The following is an 18,090-nucleotide window of genomic DNA, read 5'->3' as shown; positions in this document are numbered from 1 at the left end:
GGCCTGTGAATGCAGGTGGGGAAAAAGTGACATCTTCCGTGTCACTCGCCCCTCGCTGAAACGAGAGTCCCTCCAGTCACAAACGGAGGCCATGGCCCAGGTGTCCTGGCAGTGCCTGGCATTGCCCCCACAGAATCAGACCCCGCATTACTCCATGACAGCGGCTACTGGCGTTGACACTCTGCAACACCTTGAAAGCACTGTTGGCACAAAGCCCACTCTAGACCTTAAATAGGTAATATGTGAAATGTGTTGATGTGTAGTTCTCAGAGGTGGACATGTCTGCAGTGCCTTATTTGACATCTTTTATGGTTTAAAAGACAAACAAAAAAAGTTACACTGTAAAAGCAACAAAAACATCTGTGAGCCATATCTGACAAACAGGATCTTAACCCATTAACTGCATTCTCTGCTTTAGGGACACCTGGCAACACTAATTATAAATACAAACTCACAAGCAAAACTTCAGGGGCAGTTCTGGGCTAAATGATGATCATCCAGAGATTCCTAAATCTGTCTATATGAAATCTTTTTATCAATAAATTGAACACTCTCTTAAAAAAACTCATGCTGGCAAACCCCAGGAGTAAAGGGAGTTAAAGAGAAACAACCCAAAAGAGAAAAGTGAGGTTATTAAGAGAATTTCTCTTTAATAATAAGTTATGTGAAGAAGCCTAAATCTATAAGCAATGAAGAGCTTAATTTTAGATATTAAATGTGAAGTGATTTTTTAAAAAATTAACACCAAAATGAAGTGTGTAAGCAGGCAGCTTAGAACTATAGCCTGAAGGAAAACTGCACCTGAAGAAATACATTTAGTAATGTGCAAAAAGGCAAAAATTGTTGGCATTAATGCAAATAAAACCCCTCAAAGCATAGAGAAAGAATTTAATAGACTTGAGGACTGAAGCTGGTATTTACACAGACAAATGAGTCCCTACCTCCCTCCTGCCCCAAAGAGAGGGGCGTCGGGGGAGGCCCAGAGGGAGAGGTGGATGTGGCGGGGGAGAGAGAGGCTGGAGACAGAGAGCACACAGGTAGCAGCACTGGGAGGTCAGAAAACAAAAGCCAGAAGAGGGTCTTTGGCCAAGTCCAAGGTCTGCAATAAATCAAAGAGAAAGTCTAGCCCAGGCTGGTGTGGGTCAGTGGATTGAGCACCGGCCTGTGAACCAAAAGGCGCTTGTTCGATTCCCAGTCAGGGCACATGCCTGGGTTGCAGGCCAGGTCCCCAGTTGGGGGCGTGCAAGAGACACCAATCAATATATCTACCCTTCACACATTGATGTTTCTCTCCCCTTCTTCCCCTCCCCTCTCTCTAAAAAAAATAAATAAAATTTATAATAAAATGATTCAGTGCTCACCATCCATGGCGGGGGGGCAGGGGGGAGAGGCCTACTCTGAAAATGTTACCGACGGCAGTAGTGCCAGGAGACAGTGGCTTTCAAGAACATAGCTCCACAGAGTGGACGCTGAGCCACACACCTGTGGAAACGCCCCCACCGAACAATTAGAGAAGGTGCCGGACTTGCCACTGATGAAAACCAACATAAGCCCGCTTGTCCCAGGAGGATTCCAGCAGGCTGGGACAATGTGGTGACTTACTGCCCCCATTCGCTATTATACAAGGAAAGTATCAGTGAGACTTGAAGTTGCCTTTTAAATTCTAAAGCTGGTTGGTATAGAAGCACAACTATTATAATCTTATAATTAAACCATGACAACTCTCATGCTTCAACTTTCAAAACCAACCTTATTCAAAAACAATGTAGAGCCAATGATTATTTACAGCAGCAGCCTCATAATGAAACTCTGAGTGTCTCACAACTCAACAGTGCAAGCCTGCATTTAGAGTCTGACGTAAAGTTGATCGTGTTCTGCCTGAGTCCATGCTTCCCGCTGCCCCCTAACAGGGCAATCTCACCAAGGTGACCCTTCGCTCAGATCGCTCCCTGGTGGGAGCGAGAAAGTACTACGCCCAACACCCCAGACACGCTACCACCACCACTGAGCACTGCTAGCCAAGGTGCTCAGGAGACGACACTTGCTCTTCTGATGATGCTGGTTCTAATTCTGTTAACTCATTTTAAATCAAAGACCTAAACACCAGCTTCTCAGAGTTGTAAAGATTTAAATGAGACATCCTACGTAAAAACGCCTGCTTCTTTGCCTGGCACATAGGAGGAATTCTCAAACTGATAGTTCTCTTTCTTCCTCTAGAAAAATAATGGGGTAGTAGGAGATGACCTCTGAAGACCCATCTAGTTCACCTAATTTTAGTCAGAAAATGATTAAAACCCATTAAAAGCAAGGGCAACTTTAGTATGTTGAACATGATTTTTTTTTGCAAAATCTTCCTTAAAAATAAAACTGGAGCAAAACTATACAATTCCTAGGGGACAACGCAGGAGAAAACCTGGATGACCGCAGGGATGGAGAGGCCTCTGCAGATACTACGCAGCAGCGGGAAACGAAATACTGATACGCTGCACTTCATTCAAACCAAAACTTCTTTTCTGTGAAGGACAATGTGAAGAGAATGAGAAGACAAGCCACGTGACAGGAGAAAATATTTGCAGAAGACACATCTGATAAAGAACTGTTAGCCAAAACATATAAAGAACTGTTGAAATTCAGGAAGAAAACCACTCGATTAAAAAAAATTAGCCAAAGATCGTACTGAAGAAGATATTCAGGTGCTAAATAAGCACTGAAGAGACACTCAGCATCCTACCTCCTCAGGGAAATGCGCCCTAAAATGAGACCGCACTCACTGCACACCTAGCAGAATGGCCAAAATCCCAAACCCGGACACCAGCACACGTGGGTGAGGCCGCGGGGCGGCAGGCGCTCCCACTCACTGCTGGTGGGAGCGTGGCACGGTGCGGCCGCTCGGGACGGCAGTTTCGCAGCTTCTTACAAAACTAAACACACTCTTGCTATATGACCCAGAAATCGTTTAGAAAAATTCTGCTTTTAATTTTGGTTAAATACTTTCTGCAGAAAAACAAACAAACCCCCCCAAACCCAAAAACAACAACAAAAAAAACCCCTTGTGATCATCCACACAATCCAGCAATTACATCCCTTGGTATTTATCCAAATGAACTGAAAATTTATGTCCACACAAAAATCTACACATGGTGTTTGTAGCAGCTCTATTCATAAACTGCTCAAACTTGAAAGAAACCACGGTGTCCCTCAGGAGTACACCCAATGGGACATTACTCAGCACTGAAAAGAAATGAGGTCCTGAAAATACATTCAATGTCAATGCATTTTACCAAGTGAAAGCGGCCAGTCCAAAAGGCTACAAACTGTGTGATTCCAACTATATGACATCCAGAAAAGTCAAAACTATGGAAACAGTAAAAAGATCAACGGTTTGGGAGCGGGACAGACACACAGAGCACAGAGAATTCTCAGGGCAGTGAAACAACGCTCAGTATGACACCAGGCTGATGAATACACGGCACCATACACTTGCCCAAACCCACAGATGGTGCACCCCCAAGAGTGAACCCTGAAGGCGGCGGTGGACTTTGGGTGATGACGTGCCAATGGCTCACCCCCGGTCACATGCACCGTTCTGGGGAGGGACGCTGACGACGGGGGCGGCTGCGTGGGTGTGGGTGCAGGGGCTCTATGGTAGATCGCTGTACCATCCTCTTAATTTTGCTGCCAACCTACAATTTAAAAACTCAACTCTTTAAAAAAAAATCAAAACAAACAAAAACAAAAAATTAGAGTAGAGGCTTACTTTCAATTTTTACATTTTGCTCATGAAATACACTTGCATTTTAAAATCTAGATAACATGAGCATTCAAAAAACTAGTATCAAATATCACACAGTATACCTGCTTATTGTTCTTAGTTCAAAATTAGGCTGTTTTGTTAATTACTGCTATCTGAATAATCAGTATTTTAATAAGTGGATCTTGCATTTATACATTTTTCTGTAAAAAAGGAAATATCTCAATAATTAAAGGTTCTCGGAGAACAGGACGCCTGGCTCTGGGATTCTCAGGCTGCAGAGACCCACACTTGGGCCTGTGGGCTCCACCCTGTGCCGGGGGCCGGCGGGAGGCTCAGTTCGCAGCTGAGCCCTCGGCGACGCAAGGCGCCCCGGCGCACGAGGGGCTCCAGGGACACTGGCACTACTTTTGGAACCTACTACTCCAAATTTTGGGGGACATACCTAAATCTCTGATGATAGTTAAACAAAAACTAAACACACAAACAAAAAACAAACTCACTCAGCTCATCAGCGCATAGGAACATGTTGGAACATGGTTAATGACATGTCATTTTATTTCTACCAGCATAGTAACGGTATGGAGGAAAATGGGGGAGGGTAACACATTTATATCACTTATGAAATTAAAGAGAAATATAATTATTCTAACAAGCCATAAAAACTGTAAAACTTATGGCTTTAAAAAATTAAGGAAGAAAGCCAGGAACTATCATTCTGGGATAGAATAAGAGCAAATGTATTTAAAGCTTCACCTTATGTGTCTCCCACTTTCTAAAATCCAGCAGAGCTTTGAAATTATAGGCCCTTAAACTTATACTGAATAAATACAGCTGCCTTCCACTGGAAATCAATTTTTGTCTTAATCACATAATACAGAAATCACATAATGCTGATCCAATGTATTCCCTCAAACACACCCAATTTTATAATTATGAAAAATTTCAGATGTCATAAAGTATGGAATGTTCCATGAGCATCTTAGTATCTTAGTAGAAATTGTTTTTGCCCTCTTAGACTTGGTCCTTGAACAATTAATAGAAGAGGGTCATTTTAATTCCTAAAATCCACAGATAAGCTCTCAGAGCCTTAAATATCGTTCAAGTCATAACCAAATCTTCATTCAGTCGGCAAGACAAGGCAGGTGCCATGAGTGCCACTGGTATGTACTGCTTTAGAGCCTGACAACCTGCGAAGGACCTTGACCACTTAGTGTTTCACCGGTGCATGGGGCGGTGTGTCCACATCAACCACTTCTAATGCGGAGGACTGAATGTCAGGTCTCACTTTCTGTGTGCCGCTTTAATGGACAGACACATCTGTTCAACGGTCTAGCTTGGTGCTTGCATATATTTTATTACCAAGCATTCTCATTCATGCTAAAACAAGGCAAAGTGGTATTAGGCTTGGGCCCCATTATCTACACTACGTAAGTTTTTCAGGTTGAGAACTGCAATCCATTAATGTGTGAGCCACGACAGTGGCTTAGTAAATGGCAATGCAACTCTTAACCGGTGACCCAGAAAGAAGAGAGCTCTTAGAACATAAGGAAAGTGTTCTTCAGTCATCTTTGAGGTCATTTACATCTGTGTGTGTATGGGGTCATCCTACAAAATGCATTTCTTACTGCACAAAGAGCTCAAGAAGCACAGAGCCACATTACACGGTGGCACGACCATATCCAATGTGTGGGGATGTTTGTGGAACTTCAAAGATCTGGCTCCGCAACTCACAGGCTTCCTCCCCTTCTGTCTCTAAGATGCTCCGCAATGGGGTCATAACAGCACCCATCTTATGAGGCTGCTGTGAGGAAGACAAATCAGGTAAATGCTTAGAGGAGCACCTGGCACACAGCAAGCACTTGCTACATTCCCACTCTTTTACAAGGCCTTTCAGATGTCCTTGAAATGTCTAGCACGGTACTTAAATAGTAAAAATCTTCAGGGGAAAAAATGTCAAAACGAGTATGCTTTTTTAAGTCAAAATGAAGTAAATTAATGTTGCCTGAAAATTTCACAATACCCTCGATAACTGACAACTCCAGGGCCGGTATTGCCCCCCCAGTTCCCACTCACTTGCGCCTCCGGGACCAGGAAGGTGAGCTTTGGATTCTGAAGGACCCGGGGATCCAGCCAGGAGCCCTTGCTGGAAGTTCCAATTTTCTCCGAAAGCTCATTCTTTTTGAAAATTCATCCAAGTCTCCCGTTCTACAACCAAATGTGCTTGTTTTAACAGCAGCTTTAAAATGCCTGCCTGAAACGTTCCCTACCGATCCTCTAGTTGATGGGGGGGCTGCTGGCCTGTGGAACCAGCAACTGAAGAGCTTTCGCTGCACCGCAGCATCCAGAACACGCCCTCGGCCGGTGCCGCAGGGCTTTCACAGATTCACAAATACAAGGACCAGTTGTTTTTCCCTCCTGAGAGGACAGGATGGCGGTGACATAGGAAACATCTTAAGGCCACTGAGGGTGGAAATCCAGACTTGACCTTCAGCCGGGAGGCGCAATCACCTGTCCCGCACCACCGGCGAGCCTGGCCTCTCCGCACCAGGTAAGGCACGAGGACCGCTTCAGGACAGGCAGCATTATCTTACCGCAAACGCCGGAACTTCGTTTACATGAAACAAGCCTCAACTCACAGTTCCCACAATTCGGTTCCCCTCCTGCAAATTCCCCGCGTGTGTGGTGTGGTCTGCCCCGCCGCTGGTGAGTGCGGGGCCCTCCGGCGGCATCCGCCAGCTGGGCAGGTTTGGAAAGCTACCACATCTCCAAGGGAACGAGGAGTTACTCACCAAATCCAGGTTTTCAAGCCTTTTCATTACTTTTTTTTCCACCAACACATATAAATTAACCCTACGTTCAAAAATTCTGATCAGCAACTTTCCCTAAGTGACCTTTGAAAGACAACTCTCATTTCATTACAAAGTGGTTTTCAAAGGGTACTGTCCTCCCCTCGCCTGCTCCTTCTCTGATCTGGAACTTTTTTTTTTTTTTTTTTTGAAAATTTGAATACAATTTACCAATTTACTCTCCCCACTGAAGGCAGGGAGAGAGAATCCAACGGCACTCCTCTGCTGGGTCACACGAGCTTGCTGCCTACCGCCGACTGCCCCCGTGGGTCCACCTGCCAGAGGCCTGCACCCCCTTCAGTGCTGCGCCTGATAGAAAGCATCTTGTCGCAAGAGCCCTCACCAGCTGTTATAACATTAAGTATACTTGCACATTCAGTATTTCTAGACATTATATACCAGGGAAAAGGTATAGGGAGGTCAGAATACACAATGTGTGTTTAAACCTGGGCTTGGATCAATCAAGAGTAATTAGATTCAGTCTCTCAATGAGGTGAGTACACCTTCTATACTCATGAAAATACGCCATCTGATAATAATTTTCAGTAACAGGTTTCTCTGGAGGCAGGAGGGGGCTTCTAAAAAACATCTCCCCCGCTGACTCAAAATAGTCTGGCCATATCCCTAACAAAGGGAAAAATTCGATAAACCTTCAACAACAACTTCACCTCAGAAGACGATCCTACCACAGACTCAAGCGTCTCACAATTTTTACTGTTTAATTGAACTAACTCCCAGTCAAGACACATTAACTTGTGCATTTTCTCAGGCAAGGCTGTCAAGCTTATGCTCCAAATTGCTTATTTTGAAAACTATCAAATTATGTTCCCAACTGAAAATGTAGTTAATATTTTTTTTAAAACAGCAGAATCACAAAATCCAGATTTCCCCCATAATTTTGTATGAATAACTTGCATATAAAAAAAGGACACTTCAGAGGACTTGGGCTTCCAAACATGATTCAATTTTCTAAAATAAAACCTACACTTCAAAATTTTGCAAATAAATCAATTTCTGCAAAGTATAAATGTAATGAACTATATAAAGAAGCACATTATAGAACTATTTTCCCCCCCTAGATCACACACCGAATAGGCATTTATACTGTCTACACCAGACCATGGACAAAACAAACTCATCCTCTGCATTTTGAATGAATGAATGAATGAATGAATAAAATCTTTTTAATTTAAAAACTGCAGTTCTTGATTCCCTGTTGTCAAGGGAGTCATTGGAATGTGTTACAGTCATGTTTCATTACAACTATTAAGGGAGTCTATTATCCCAGTGTCTCCCCCGCCCCCCGCCGTACAGCTACCATAAAAAGCAATGCAGACATTCATCTTAACACCATATCCACACTTTCAAAAGGAAATATTAGTGTAACACATGGTTTGTTGATTATCGTCTGTGAATTCTTCAGTCATAGACAGTCTCCATCCATCAATCTATAAAACGAACATTTCTACATTTATCATTTATTATAGGTAAGTAAACCTCAAAGTTAACAGAGCTCCCCCAAGTCGGTCTGCTCTGCTGAAGTGCCCTCCTATCACATTCCCGTATGAAGACGCAGGACAGGACAAACGGCCAGGACAACACGCAGCCCCGTAAGCGAGCCCTGCGGCAGGCAGGCCAGGGCTGCCCGTGGCTGGGTCTGCAGTACTTCGGGAGCCCGAGGGGCTGAGGTGGGGCTGCAGGCACAGGGCTAACAAGGACTGGGGGCGAGCCCACTCTGCAGACCAGGGTGACTCAGATACCCGCTGGGGACAAGCTCTGACGTCAGGGAGACACGACAGATCCGGAATACAGGTGACATGAGGATACAAAGGCCAGATGAAGCCCTTCAGCTGGAAGTCACGGAGCCAAAATAAAAGTGAAAAAACCCACACTAAATAACTAACAAAAAACCCAAAAACAAAAACTAGAACAGAGAATCAAGTCAAAGAGGTATCTCCTGAACATCCACGGACAGAAGAAAAGAGAACTAAAGAGCCAGTGTTGTTCTCCACAGATGCGAATGCAAGAGATCACTCAAGAAAAAGGAAGGGCAGCCTGGACCAGAGGCTTGGAAAATGCTGCATATCACACCCCCTCCTCAGGCGGCCAAAACGCTCCAGAAAATAGACCTGGTTCCACTCCCTGAAAAAACCTCACCTTGTGTGCCATGTGGAGCATTCACTCTGGAAACCACTGGGCTAGAGATGCAGGAGAGAAAAGACGAGGATAGAAATAAGAGAACCTTTAAGAGGAGAAGGAAAGCCTGGGTTTCAGTAGACTGAAAGGCTTTTCAAATTCAGGCAGTTTAGACTTTTAAAGAAAAAAAATGGAAATAGTATCTCTGTAGTTAGTGTGACAAAGCAGTCTTTTCCAGGTTTAAAAAGTGCACTTACATATGACACCGCCAAGAAAATGCGAGTGACGCAAGCTGATTTTGTTGCTGCGGCTCCCGAATCCCAGGCCAATGCCCATCGTGGGCTTTGGATTTGTCTTAGATCCTTCCTGTAACAGCATTTACGATTTAGACTTAAACAGGGAACAAAGTGAAGCGTTTCTGTTGTAGACAACGACACCTGTCCTCTACCTGTTAGGATTTCACGCTCCCGAGGAACACTGGTGTCTCAGGATGCTAATCAGTATCCTATCAAAGACAGGAAAAATGAACAGAGATCTACTCATACACCTCCACTGCAAGTCACCTAACTGTTCACATTCTATGATTCTAAAATCAGTATGTGCTTTAATGTGGGAGTGGGGTCTTCTTCCCTCCAAGGCTATTATTAAGTCGAGGGGTAACCTTACATCCATACATGTACTGGCCCCCATACATACATGCATACACACTGTGAGATACAGATCTCCCTGTAAGACCAGAGGGATACACACACGCACAGTAACACACTGGCAGCTCCTCAGCCTAGCATTTCCTAAGCTTGTTCACAGGTCTCCCCCACTCCTACCTATGCCTTACATGCCACAGACCATAGCAGGGCAAACACGGCTCTACGCAGATAGAAACATTGATAAGGCAATGACACGTCCAGTGCCCCAGCTGAGCTCCTTTCTTCGTCAAGGGACTCAGAACAGGCCTCCCAGGATGTGCCACTTTGGCATGTAGGCTACTGAGCTGAAGGCAATGGAGATCCTGCTGGCTCACAGGAAACTCCTACCTCTCCTTTAAACAATTTAATTTGGGGGCCTTGCCCATAATAAGAGTTATCACCAGAAATACCCTTTTATGGCTCATCAATAGGGCAGGGCCAACTTCTACGTAATTTCTGAATACCTGCCCTTATCACCCTGTAAATGACACTCCTCCCCTCTGAAGCGCGGGGTGCGCCTACCTCGTCCTTTGCTCGCATACAGCTCACGTTAACTTTCCACCTCTGAACCTCTCACGCATTGGAGTCTCTGATGCTCTCATGTATGTAGGTTCCCATACATAGGTATGTAATTAAATTTGGTTATTTTTCTCTTGTTAATCTGTCTCATGTCTGTTTTTAAAAAAATTTTTAAATTGATTTTAGAAAGGAAAGGGTAGAGGAGGGGGGAAAGAGAGAGAGGGAGGGAGGGAGAGAGAGACATCGATTTATTGTTCCACTTATTTATGTAGTCATTGGTTGATTCTTGTATGTGCTCTGATAGGGGACTGAACTCTCAACTTTGGCTTATCAGGACAACGCTCTAACCAACTGAGTACCCAGCCAGGGCTCATGTTGATTTAATTATGGTAGAGGTTAAATATCTTCTTCCCTTACACTATAAAAATAATAGTAAACGCACCCCCCCCCCCACTGTATAATGTCCATGGCGACCACAGGCATTAATACGCTTCACCAGTTATGCCTCCACTAACCCAAACCAACTCGACCCCACACAGGGCAGTCACCCACACATGCCACTTACAAAGATGCCAGCTAACTCCAGGCAAAACTGCTCAACAGGCTTAGTGTCTCCCACATCCCTAAGCCTTCCCTTTGTCAAACTGAAGAGCCTCTGATTTTGGGGGGTCTCTGTCTGATGACTGATTAGTATAACATCCCTGCACCTGTGTCCAAAGTGAGGCATTTGCAAGAAGCGAGCTGTGGGTGGCAGCTCCAGAGTCACTGCCACGTGCCCACCCTGGCCTGCGGCGCGTACTAAGTGCTGAATAAATGGTGATATCACGTGTAGGATGAACCTGTAAGTCAGTCTTGTACGGATCTTAAATCTGTAAGCTGGGAGAAATCAGAAGAACCCCTCTTAGATGTTTCCTTCTCTTCTCCACCCTCCCCAAAACCAAACGTCTCCGCGTTCCCAACACCAGTGTGCGGCTCAAGGAGGGAAAGAGCTGGGCCCGAGCTCTACCCGGGGGCTCCATGCGGGACGGACACATCTGTCCCCCTTGCAGGCTTCAGGCGTCTCCTGCAAGTACTGGCACAGCAGGCCCCTCCCCCCTGCCTTCCGTGGGGCGAGCTCCCAGGCCCCGGCCTCGGATGCCCTCCAGGCCCCCGGAACTATGTTGGCGAGCACATACCTAACCGATTTCTGCAGAGGGAAGAAGGCCTTTCTCCCCGCTGACATTTGGTGGCACATTTCTGTGCACCTATTCTCTCCTGATTCCAACAGTATCGCTAATTTGTGTATTTAAAATACACTGCTTAAATTGATAGCGACCTTTCAATTTTCGAAGCTACAGCACCTACTGGGCCAAAAGAATTTATTTTTCTAATGTTTAAAGCAAATTTATGTTTGTAAGCAACACAACAGGTTTAAACATTTAATTTAAAAATACATCTAAGAGTTGTAAATAGCAAAAAGAGAAAGTTCACAATACTGTTAAGAAAACTCCCACATGAAGACAATTCATCAACATATCACCCAGTATAATTTAATAAAATACCCAAACATAAGCGTGTTTCATGGGATTAAGATGTTTCACGAGATTAAAACAGTGTCGTGAAGGGCACGACCCGTGAAGGCACCGGCAGTAGGTGAAGGACTAAGATGTGGGGGAAGAACGGGAAGACTAGACAACAAAGAACCCGACGTGGGACACGGAGCACGCCGGAGTCGGACATTCACCCCGCGGGAGCGGGGAGGACGTAGCCGGAGAGGGACCCGAAAATGAAGTGGACACCCAGTGATCTCAGCATTGAACTAAGCGGAAGCATCTCGTTCCCAAGAAGGCCCACAGCCTCTATTGCCTTTTAACTGGGGGGCCGGCGGGGGGACGGGTGTAAATTAACCCACTGTATTATAAATACACATGCACTGTGAAAAATTGGAAGAGAAAAAAAACTAAAAGTAACCCATGATTCCACTGCTCAGAGATAATCACTATTAACATTTTGGTTTATTATCTTTTTAAAATGCATTTACTCACACCAAAAAAATGTTTTATATATTATATATGTATTGTTATATAGCATGTTTTTGTCATTTAATATTCACTGAATAACCATTACATATAGTATTAGAGAAGTGCAAAGATTTATCTAAGCAATGCTGAAATCATCAACCTTACTAGCAAAAAAACCCTGAAAACGAATGTTCAGTAAGAGGGCATTAGTTAAAGAGTGTAATCATGACAGAATATTAATCTACTTGTCATTTTTAATATTTTCTTAGACTAAACCCTTAGAAGTAGATTAGCTATTCCAAAGTGCCTGCATATTTTATAAGCCTTTGTTACATATTTCTCAGAAAAATTATACAAAATTATTCTCTTTCTAGCAATGTGTAAGTAGGCTCGTTTCTCCACACCCTCACTGGGAGGGGCTGATTTTTTAATGTACACCAACATTGTAAAAAACAGCTGATTTGCATTTCTAGGAGGACTGCCTGTGGAGCTGAGGTTTTTTTCCCTTGCTTCCTGCTCCTTCTTTTATAAGCCATGTATAGCAAGAAAAAGTAGATTTGCTTGTAAGTACAATATTTTTCTCAGTTTGCCACTGCCTCTGAATTCTACTTACAACATTTTAACATATAGAAGTTCAGTTATTTTAAAGGAAGCAAACAAATCCTGTCTTTCACAGTCCTACTCTGGTGCGATGCTTTGAGAGGCTCTTTCCATCCAGAGATCATTTGTATTATCTTTCTGGTCTTAAATTTTTTTGAAAAATATTTTAAAAGCACAAAGTTCACCACCTGAAATTAAATGTTCACCAATGCACACGCACTTTACGCACACACATTTCACACATTTTCCAAAACGTGTTCTGAGACAGGCCTTTTTAAAAACCGCAGCTTGTTAGAGCCAAACACTTAAGTGGTTTTACAAACTTCAGGCCCAACTTAACTCCAGTCCCTGAGTTTCAGAATGTCTGTTTCTACCCCATCACTGCCCTGCTACTCTCCTTCAATGTCCATTGGCCACTGAAGATTAAGGAGCAGCAGCTCATTCCTGGTAGTCGACCAAGTTCTGCACAAAGAACTGTCGTGATTATCAATGCTCAGAGCGTTTTCATTTTGATCTTCTCTCCTCTTCCACCTCTACGTTAACTCTCAGGCTTAGGGAGAGCCTGGTTAAAAGCTGAAGCCCAGGCTTTACCACCGACTAGGCCTGACCCAAACCAAAGCCTGTTTCTCGACCCACAGGCTGTAAGGGGGACCCAGGAAGAGCACCTGCACTTCACGGGCTTGGCAAGGGTCTAAAGCAGGAGGGTGTTCACGAACAAAGTACGAGTTACAGGAATGTTGATGTGGGCAGTGGTTAAGGTACCAGGGACAGACGGGCACCACACGGTCCCTGAGCTAAAGGAGGTCTGTCGAATGGGAGAAGCCACCAAGTCCAGCCAAAGGGTGAAACGCTGGAACAGTGACCCAGGAAGGGACTCACGGGACCGCAGAGAGTCTCCCAGGCTGGGACGGGGCAGGGGCTGAGGGAGCCTTTCTGAAGCAGCAGGAGCCCCTCGGGGGACCGGGCGCTCCATGTGGAGGGGACACGGGAGAAAGCGGAGGAGCGGGCAGCACGGGACCGCCCGCACGGGACCGCCCGGAGAGGCGGCCTGCGGTGGACGGCGGGAGGGCGCTCTGCTCCCTTGGGCCGAGTTTCTTTCCCCAGGGAAAAAATTTAAGTAAGTGCCAAAGGAGGGCGTCACAACTCTGCTTTTCAAAAGTGAATTGAGATTATGCTTTACAGGACAGTTTTCCAAATGTTGTCACTGTTAAAAGCTATGACATGGCCAGGAAATCCACATACTTTGAGGCCTGTAAAGAAATCTTAAACAGTGTCCATTAAAACACCATCTCCTTTTACAAAGGCCGAAATGAACACCCAGCAAAATTAAGCTCAAACTAGATTCCACGTCTTCTCCTCAAAGCAAAATAACACAACTTCTCAGAAAATATCTGTGTGAATAAAAACTTTACAGAAACACAACAATGTGTTATAATAATTATCTTGTTTATAATGTGCATTAAATGCATGTTAAAAACAGGGTTGCTTAAAGGCCTTAGTAATAGAGTAAAAATGTAAGGTTTTATTTAAATTTGATTTTATTCTTCATTTAATGTTCATTTCTCAGTTTTGAAAAGCACACAAAAAACACACCTTACTGAGAAATGACCAGATATCAGAAACAGCACGGCGAACTTCGCGGGGGCCCTGAAAAACGGCGCCCGCTTCTCTCCGGACACCCCCCGAGCGGCCCGCTCCAAACTGCGCCCCAGGCCCGGCTGCCAGCGAGGCTCCGGGGCCCACGGAGGGCCGCGGCAGCAAGCGTCGACACCCCCAAGGGCGCTGGACCCTGAGTTTTCCTCTGAGGACTGGCAGGGACAGCTGCTCGGTGGGAAGCGCCTCCACTTGCGCGTTCCACGCTGGAAGCAAGGCCGGCTGGGCCCGCGGGCGCCCTGCGCGGGACGCCGACACGGGGCCCTCAGGCCAGGGGGGTGCCTCCTGGGAGAGCTGCTGAAAAGACCCCGACCTTGTTTCAAAAAATGAAATGGCAATTCTGCACCCTAAAGCTAGTTTTGAAGGGGAAAGAAACAGAAGTTTCACAACTTGTTTTCCTGGGCGGCCGCCGAGAGAACCGCCACGGTGAGGCGGGCATCCTCGCCCAGCCGAAGCGCACGGCCCGGCTTCCGCGGCCGGAACGAGAAGTGGTCGAACACGAGGTCCGAAATATTCCAGAAGGTTTATCTTTCCCCAAAACACCCGAGGTACCAAGTTCTCTGCTACGCTGCGGGTGCAAAAATAAAGGAGGACTCCGTCCTCCCCTCCAGGAATTCACAGTCTGAAACGCAGGAGAAAGGAGGCTGTCCCGACGATCAAGAAGAGCTTAAGTACCTCTGGGAGGTAATCAGTAAGAGGCAAAGGAGTCTAGGGCTGCGAGAGCTAAGGAAACGGCAATCAGCCCCGGCATTCCTGTCCCCTGGTTCTCCGGGTGACATCTTAGGAAGGCGGGGGCGGGGGGCCTGCCTTTGCAAGGTCCTGAGCGCGGGGCGGGCGATTTCATCAACTGCTGGCAAATCCAGATGGAATGTAAGTTTGCCCCCCCACCCCACCCCCGTCTTTGGCAAAATAGTTTTTTTAAAAGAGGACACCAATGAGGAAAACAAAAGTTGAACCTGTTTAGAAATAATTCGGCCACACCTCTCAAGTTAATGAGCACTCTCCTGCAACCTCCAAAAATGGGCATCGTAGAGTTAAAGCAGCCGGCCTCGTGTTTGCAGCTTCGAAATTTGAAATGCGAAGCAACGCTGTCCAATCACCACCGGAAGCTACACACCGAACTTTCAAGAACAATATTTTTCGAATACCCAAGAACTTCCTCAAACACACGCACAAAATCCTCCTACTCAAAATTTTTTCCTACACAAAATAACCCTAACCCGACAGCACTCCAGGATCTCAGCTGCACAGGGTGGGCCCAAAATGGAGCGTTAAACTTCGCACTGCACACATCTGCGGGGTGTTAAGGTATGTTTAGGTCCCAGAAGCTCAGGACTTAAAGGGAAAGTGCCTCTGGTTGCCCTTCTGCCACCCCGATGAGTGCCTTTCAAAAACTGCATGACCATTCACCCCACTCCTAACTCGAGCTATTTTAATGCCACCGAGGGAAGGGCCATAACAAGGCAAATAAATACCCGAGTAAGTTGATGCGATTCCGTATTTGCACACTAATCACTAACCTCCACCGCGAACTAAAAGCGACGGCAGCCCTCCAATCGGAAGAGAGAATCCTATTTTTGGCAGCGGGATCGCTACAGAGAGAAAACCCTGACTTGGGGATTCGTCTCCAGGAAGGCTCGTGAAGCCTTTCTCTCCCTAGACCACCACGGCGGCCGCGGCTCGCTGCGTCCCGGGGGGCAGAGGCAGGCCCCGGGGCCGCGCGCGGTTACCTGCGGGGTCAGCGCGCGCTCCCGCCGGGCGCGGGGCCGGGGGCGCGCCGAGGCCGCGGCGCAGGCCCGGCCCGACTCGCGGGCGCCCGGGGCTCCGGCCTGTCCCGCCGCCTCCCCGGCCCGCTCCCCCGAGAGAACCCAGCCAAAGGGCGACAGTTACCCAATAATAGCGACCTGCACCGTCGCAACAATGCCGGCGGGGAACGAGAGAGCAGCAGGGCGGCCGGCCGGCTCCGTGGGCCCTGAGCTAACTGGAGAACACGAGCCGGGGAGGAGCGGCCCCGAGGGGCGGGGGGAAGGGCACGAGGCCGGGCGCCCCGCGGGGGGCGCCGCACGAGGGGCGAGAGGCGAGGCGCGCACGACCGAACTGCCTCAGCTCCGCGGCCCCAGCCCGGTCGCCACAAGGCCGTCGCCTCGGGCGCGATGAATCGGGCTTTTTCCCGGTGCGTGGTCCGGGCCCGGCCGCCGCGACCCCGAGCCGGCGTCCGCGGTGACTTAGGGCCGGCCCCGCTCCCGCCCGCGGCGCCCTCCGCCCACGGGTCCCCGTCCCCGCCGCCATTCCGCACGTCCGCGACTCGGCGGCTCAGGCCTCGCCCGGCGCCTGCGCTCGGCCGCCGCGGGCCGCGTCACTGCGACACCGCGGCTCCGGGCCGGGCCTGCGCCGCCTCCCCTCGGCCCCGGCGCCGCCACACTCACCCGCATTTCCCTGCGACCGAAATGGCTCCTGCGACGTCTCCGCTTGATCGCTGGGCCTGGGCCCCGGTTAAATCCCCGTCCCGCCAAGGTCTAGCTGCGTCCCTCAGCCGCCGGGGCCGCCCCGCCTGGAGCTGCGTGCGACACGGCCCCCGCCTCCTCCGCCTCCTCCCCTGCCCGCCCGCCGCCGGCCGGCCCTCCTCCCGCCGCCGCCGCCGCCGCCGCCGCCGCCTGCACCACGCAACCTCCGCCCTCTCGCCTTTGCTCCGCCGCTCCCCACCCTCCCGGCCTCACCGGCTCCGGCGCCCGCGGGGGAGAGGCGCGTGGGGGAGGGTCGGAACGCCTCGCCGGCGGCGTCGGGGGCGGGGGAGCCGGGAAACCGCCGCCGCCATCGCCGCACTGGCCAGAGCCCTGGGGTGGGGGGCCCGGAAACCTCCCGCCGCCGCCCTTGCCCCGGGGTCTCCGGCCGCTCGCCCGGCTGATTTATACCTGAAGGCCGGGCCCTGAACCCCGCGCTGTCCCGGGCCGGGCGCTCCGGATCCTCCTCCAGGTTTTACAGCCTCCCTTGCTTTCGGGCCGCCTCCTACAACCCGGCTTCCCGCCACTTCGGACCCCACGAGGAGGGGTCACCTTTTTAGATTGGGGGCGCCAGCCTTGGGAAAAAGTGCTCCAAAACAGTTAAGGAGAGGGTCTTACAGCTCCTGCCCGGCTCCGGCGCGCACACCCCACATGCAGCCTGAGCCCACAAGGAACACGATTACACCCAATCACCGTGCTTCCCGGACCGGGACAGCCACCGAGCAGTGTCCCCGGCTGGCTGATAGGACAGTCAGAGGTGGGCAAGTGCTCTGAAAATCAGGCGCAGACTTAGGAGAAGCGAGCAGTCCACGCCCGAGCCCCTGAACACCTGCAAGGCCTTAGCAATCAGCTTCTGCAAGCCTAAGCTTACCTGAACCTCTTGGCTCCCTTCTGAAAATCAGTTCTAAAATACAACTACATTAGGCTTCCCGCTTCCAACTTTAACTAACTCCTTAAAATTTTTTTAATTGCATTTTTCCATTACCATATATCCCCCTTATACCCTCTTCCTCTTCCACACCCTCCCTCTTTTTTTTTTTTTTTTGCAAGTATTGATATCGAATCACTTTGCCATTAATCTTTGTAAAGACGAATCAAGAATAGAATTTAAGGACTTACCTATTTGGATGGCAGGAGGTGTGACTAAAAGCAGCATTGTTTTCAGGTGTAGGCTTAAGTAGTTAATTGCATTCATTTGAAATTAACTGTCACCATTGGGGTACTGGACATACTCTCAAGCAGCACAAATAGCCACCTGGCTTGCTATGGTGTGGTTCATTCCCAGCATACCAGAGAGGCAGCTACTTTCCCGAAAAAGCAAGAAAGGATTTCAGATGATCCTATCTGGGCAGGAGACGCGATGAAAGTCACTTCCTGTTTTGCTCCAAGCTCAAA

The 18,090-nt window shown here is 48.1% G+C and overlaps 1 protein-coding gene across 3 annotated transcripts in view; it reads right to left on the bottom strand.

Moving 5' to 3' along the window:
• Nucleotides 1-17,227, bottom strand: part of CUL1 (cullin 1) — an 86,066-nt gene extending 68,839 nt beyond the window's left edge. The window contains exon 1 of one of the 3 annotated variants that reach the window (XM_054564257.1): nt 17,107-17,227. The gene's annotated coding sequence lies outside the window, so the exon portion shown is untranslated. Of the gene's footprint in view, nt 1-16,620; nt 16,781-16,911; nt 16,937-17,106 lie in introns of those variants that run through there. The other 2 variants (XM_054564258.1, XM_054564256.1) reach the window with 2 other exon arrangements.
• Nucleotides 17,228-18,090: the final 863 nt, after the last annotated feature.

Source organism: Pteronotus mesoamericanus, unplaced genomic scaffold, assembly GCF_021234165.1.
Source record: "Pteronotus mesoamericanus isolate MK-2021 breed Mesoamerican mustached bat unplaced genomic scaffold, CSHL_Meso_final scaffold_85, whole genome shotgun sequence".
In the NCBI taxonomy this organism is placed as follows: Eukaryota; Metazoa; Chordata; class Mammalia; order Chiroptera; family Mormoopidae; genus Pteronotus; species Pteronotus mesoamericanus.
Note: the sequence above shows the minus strand (reverse complement) of the source record. Positions and strands in the feature narration are given on the sequence as shown.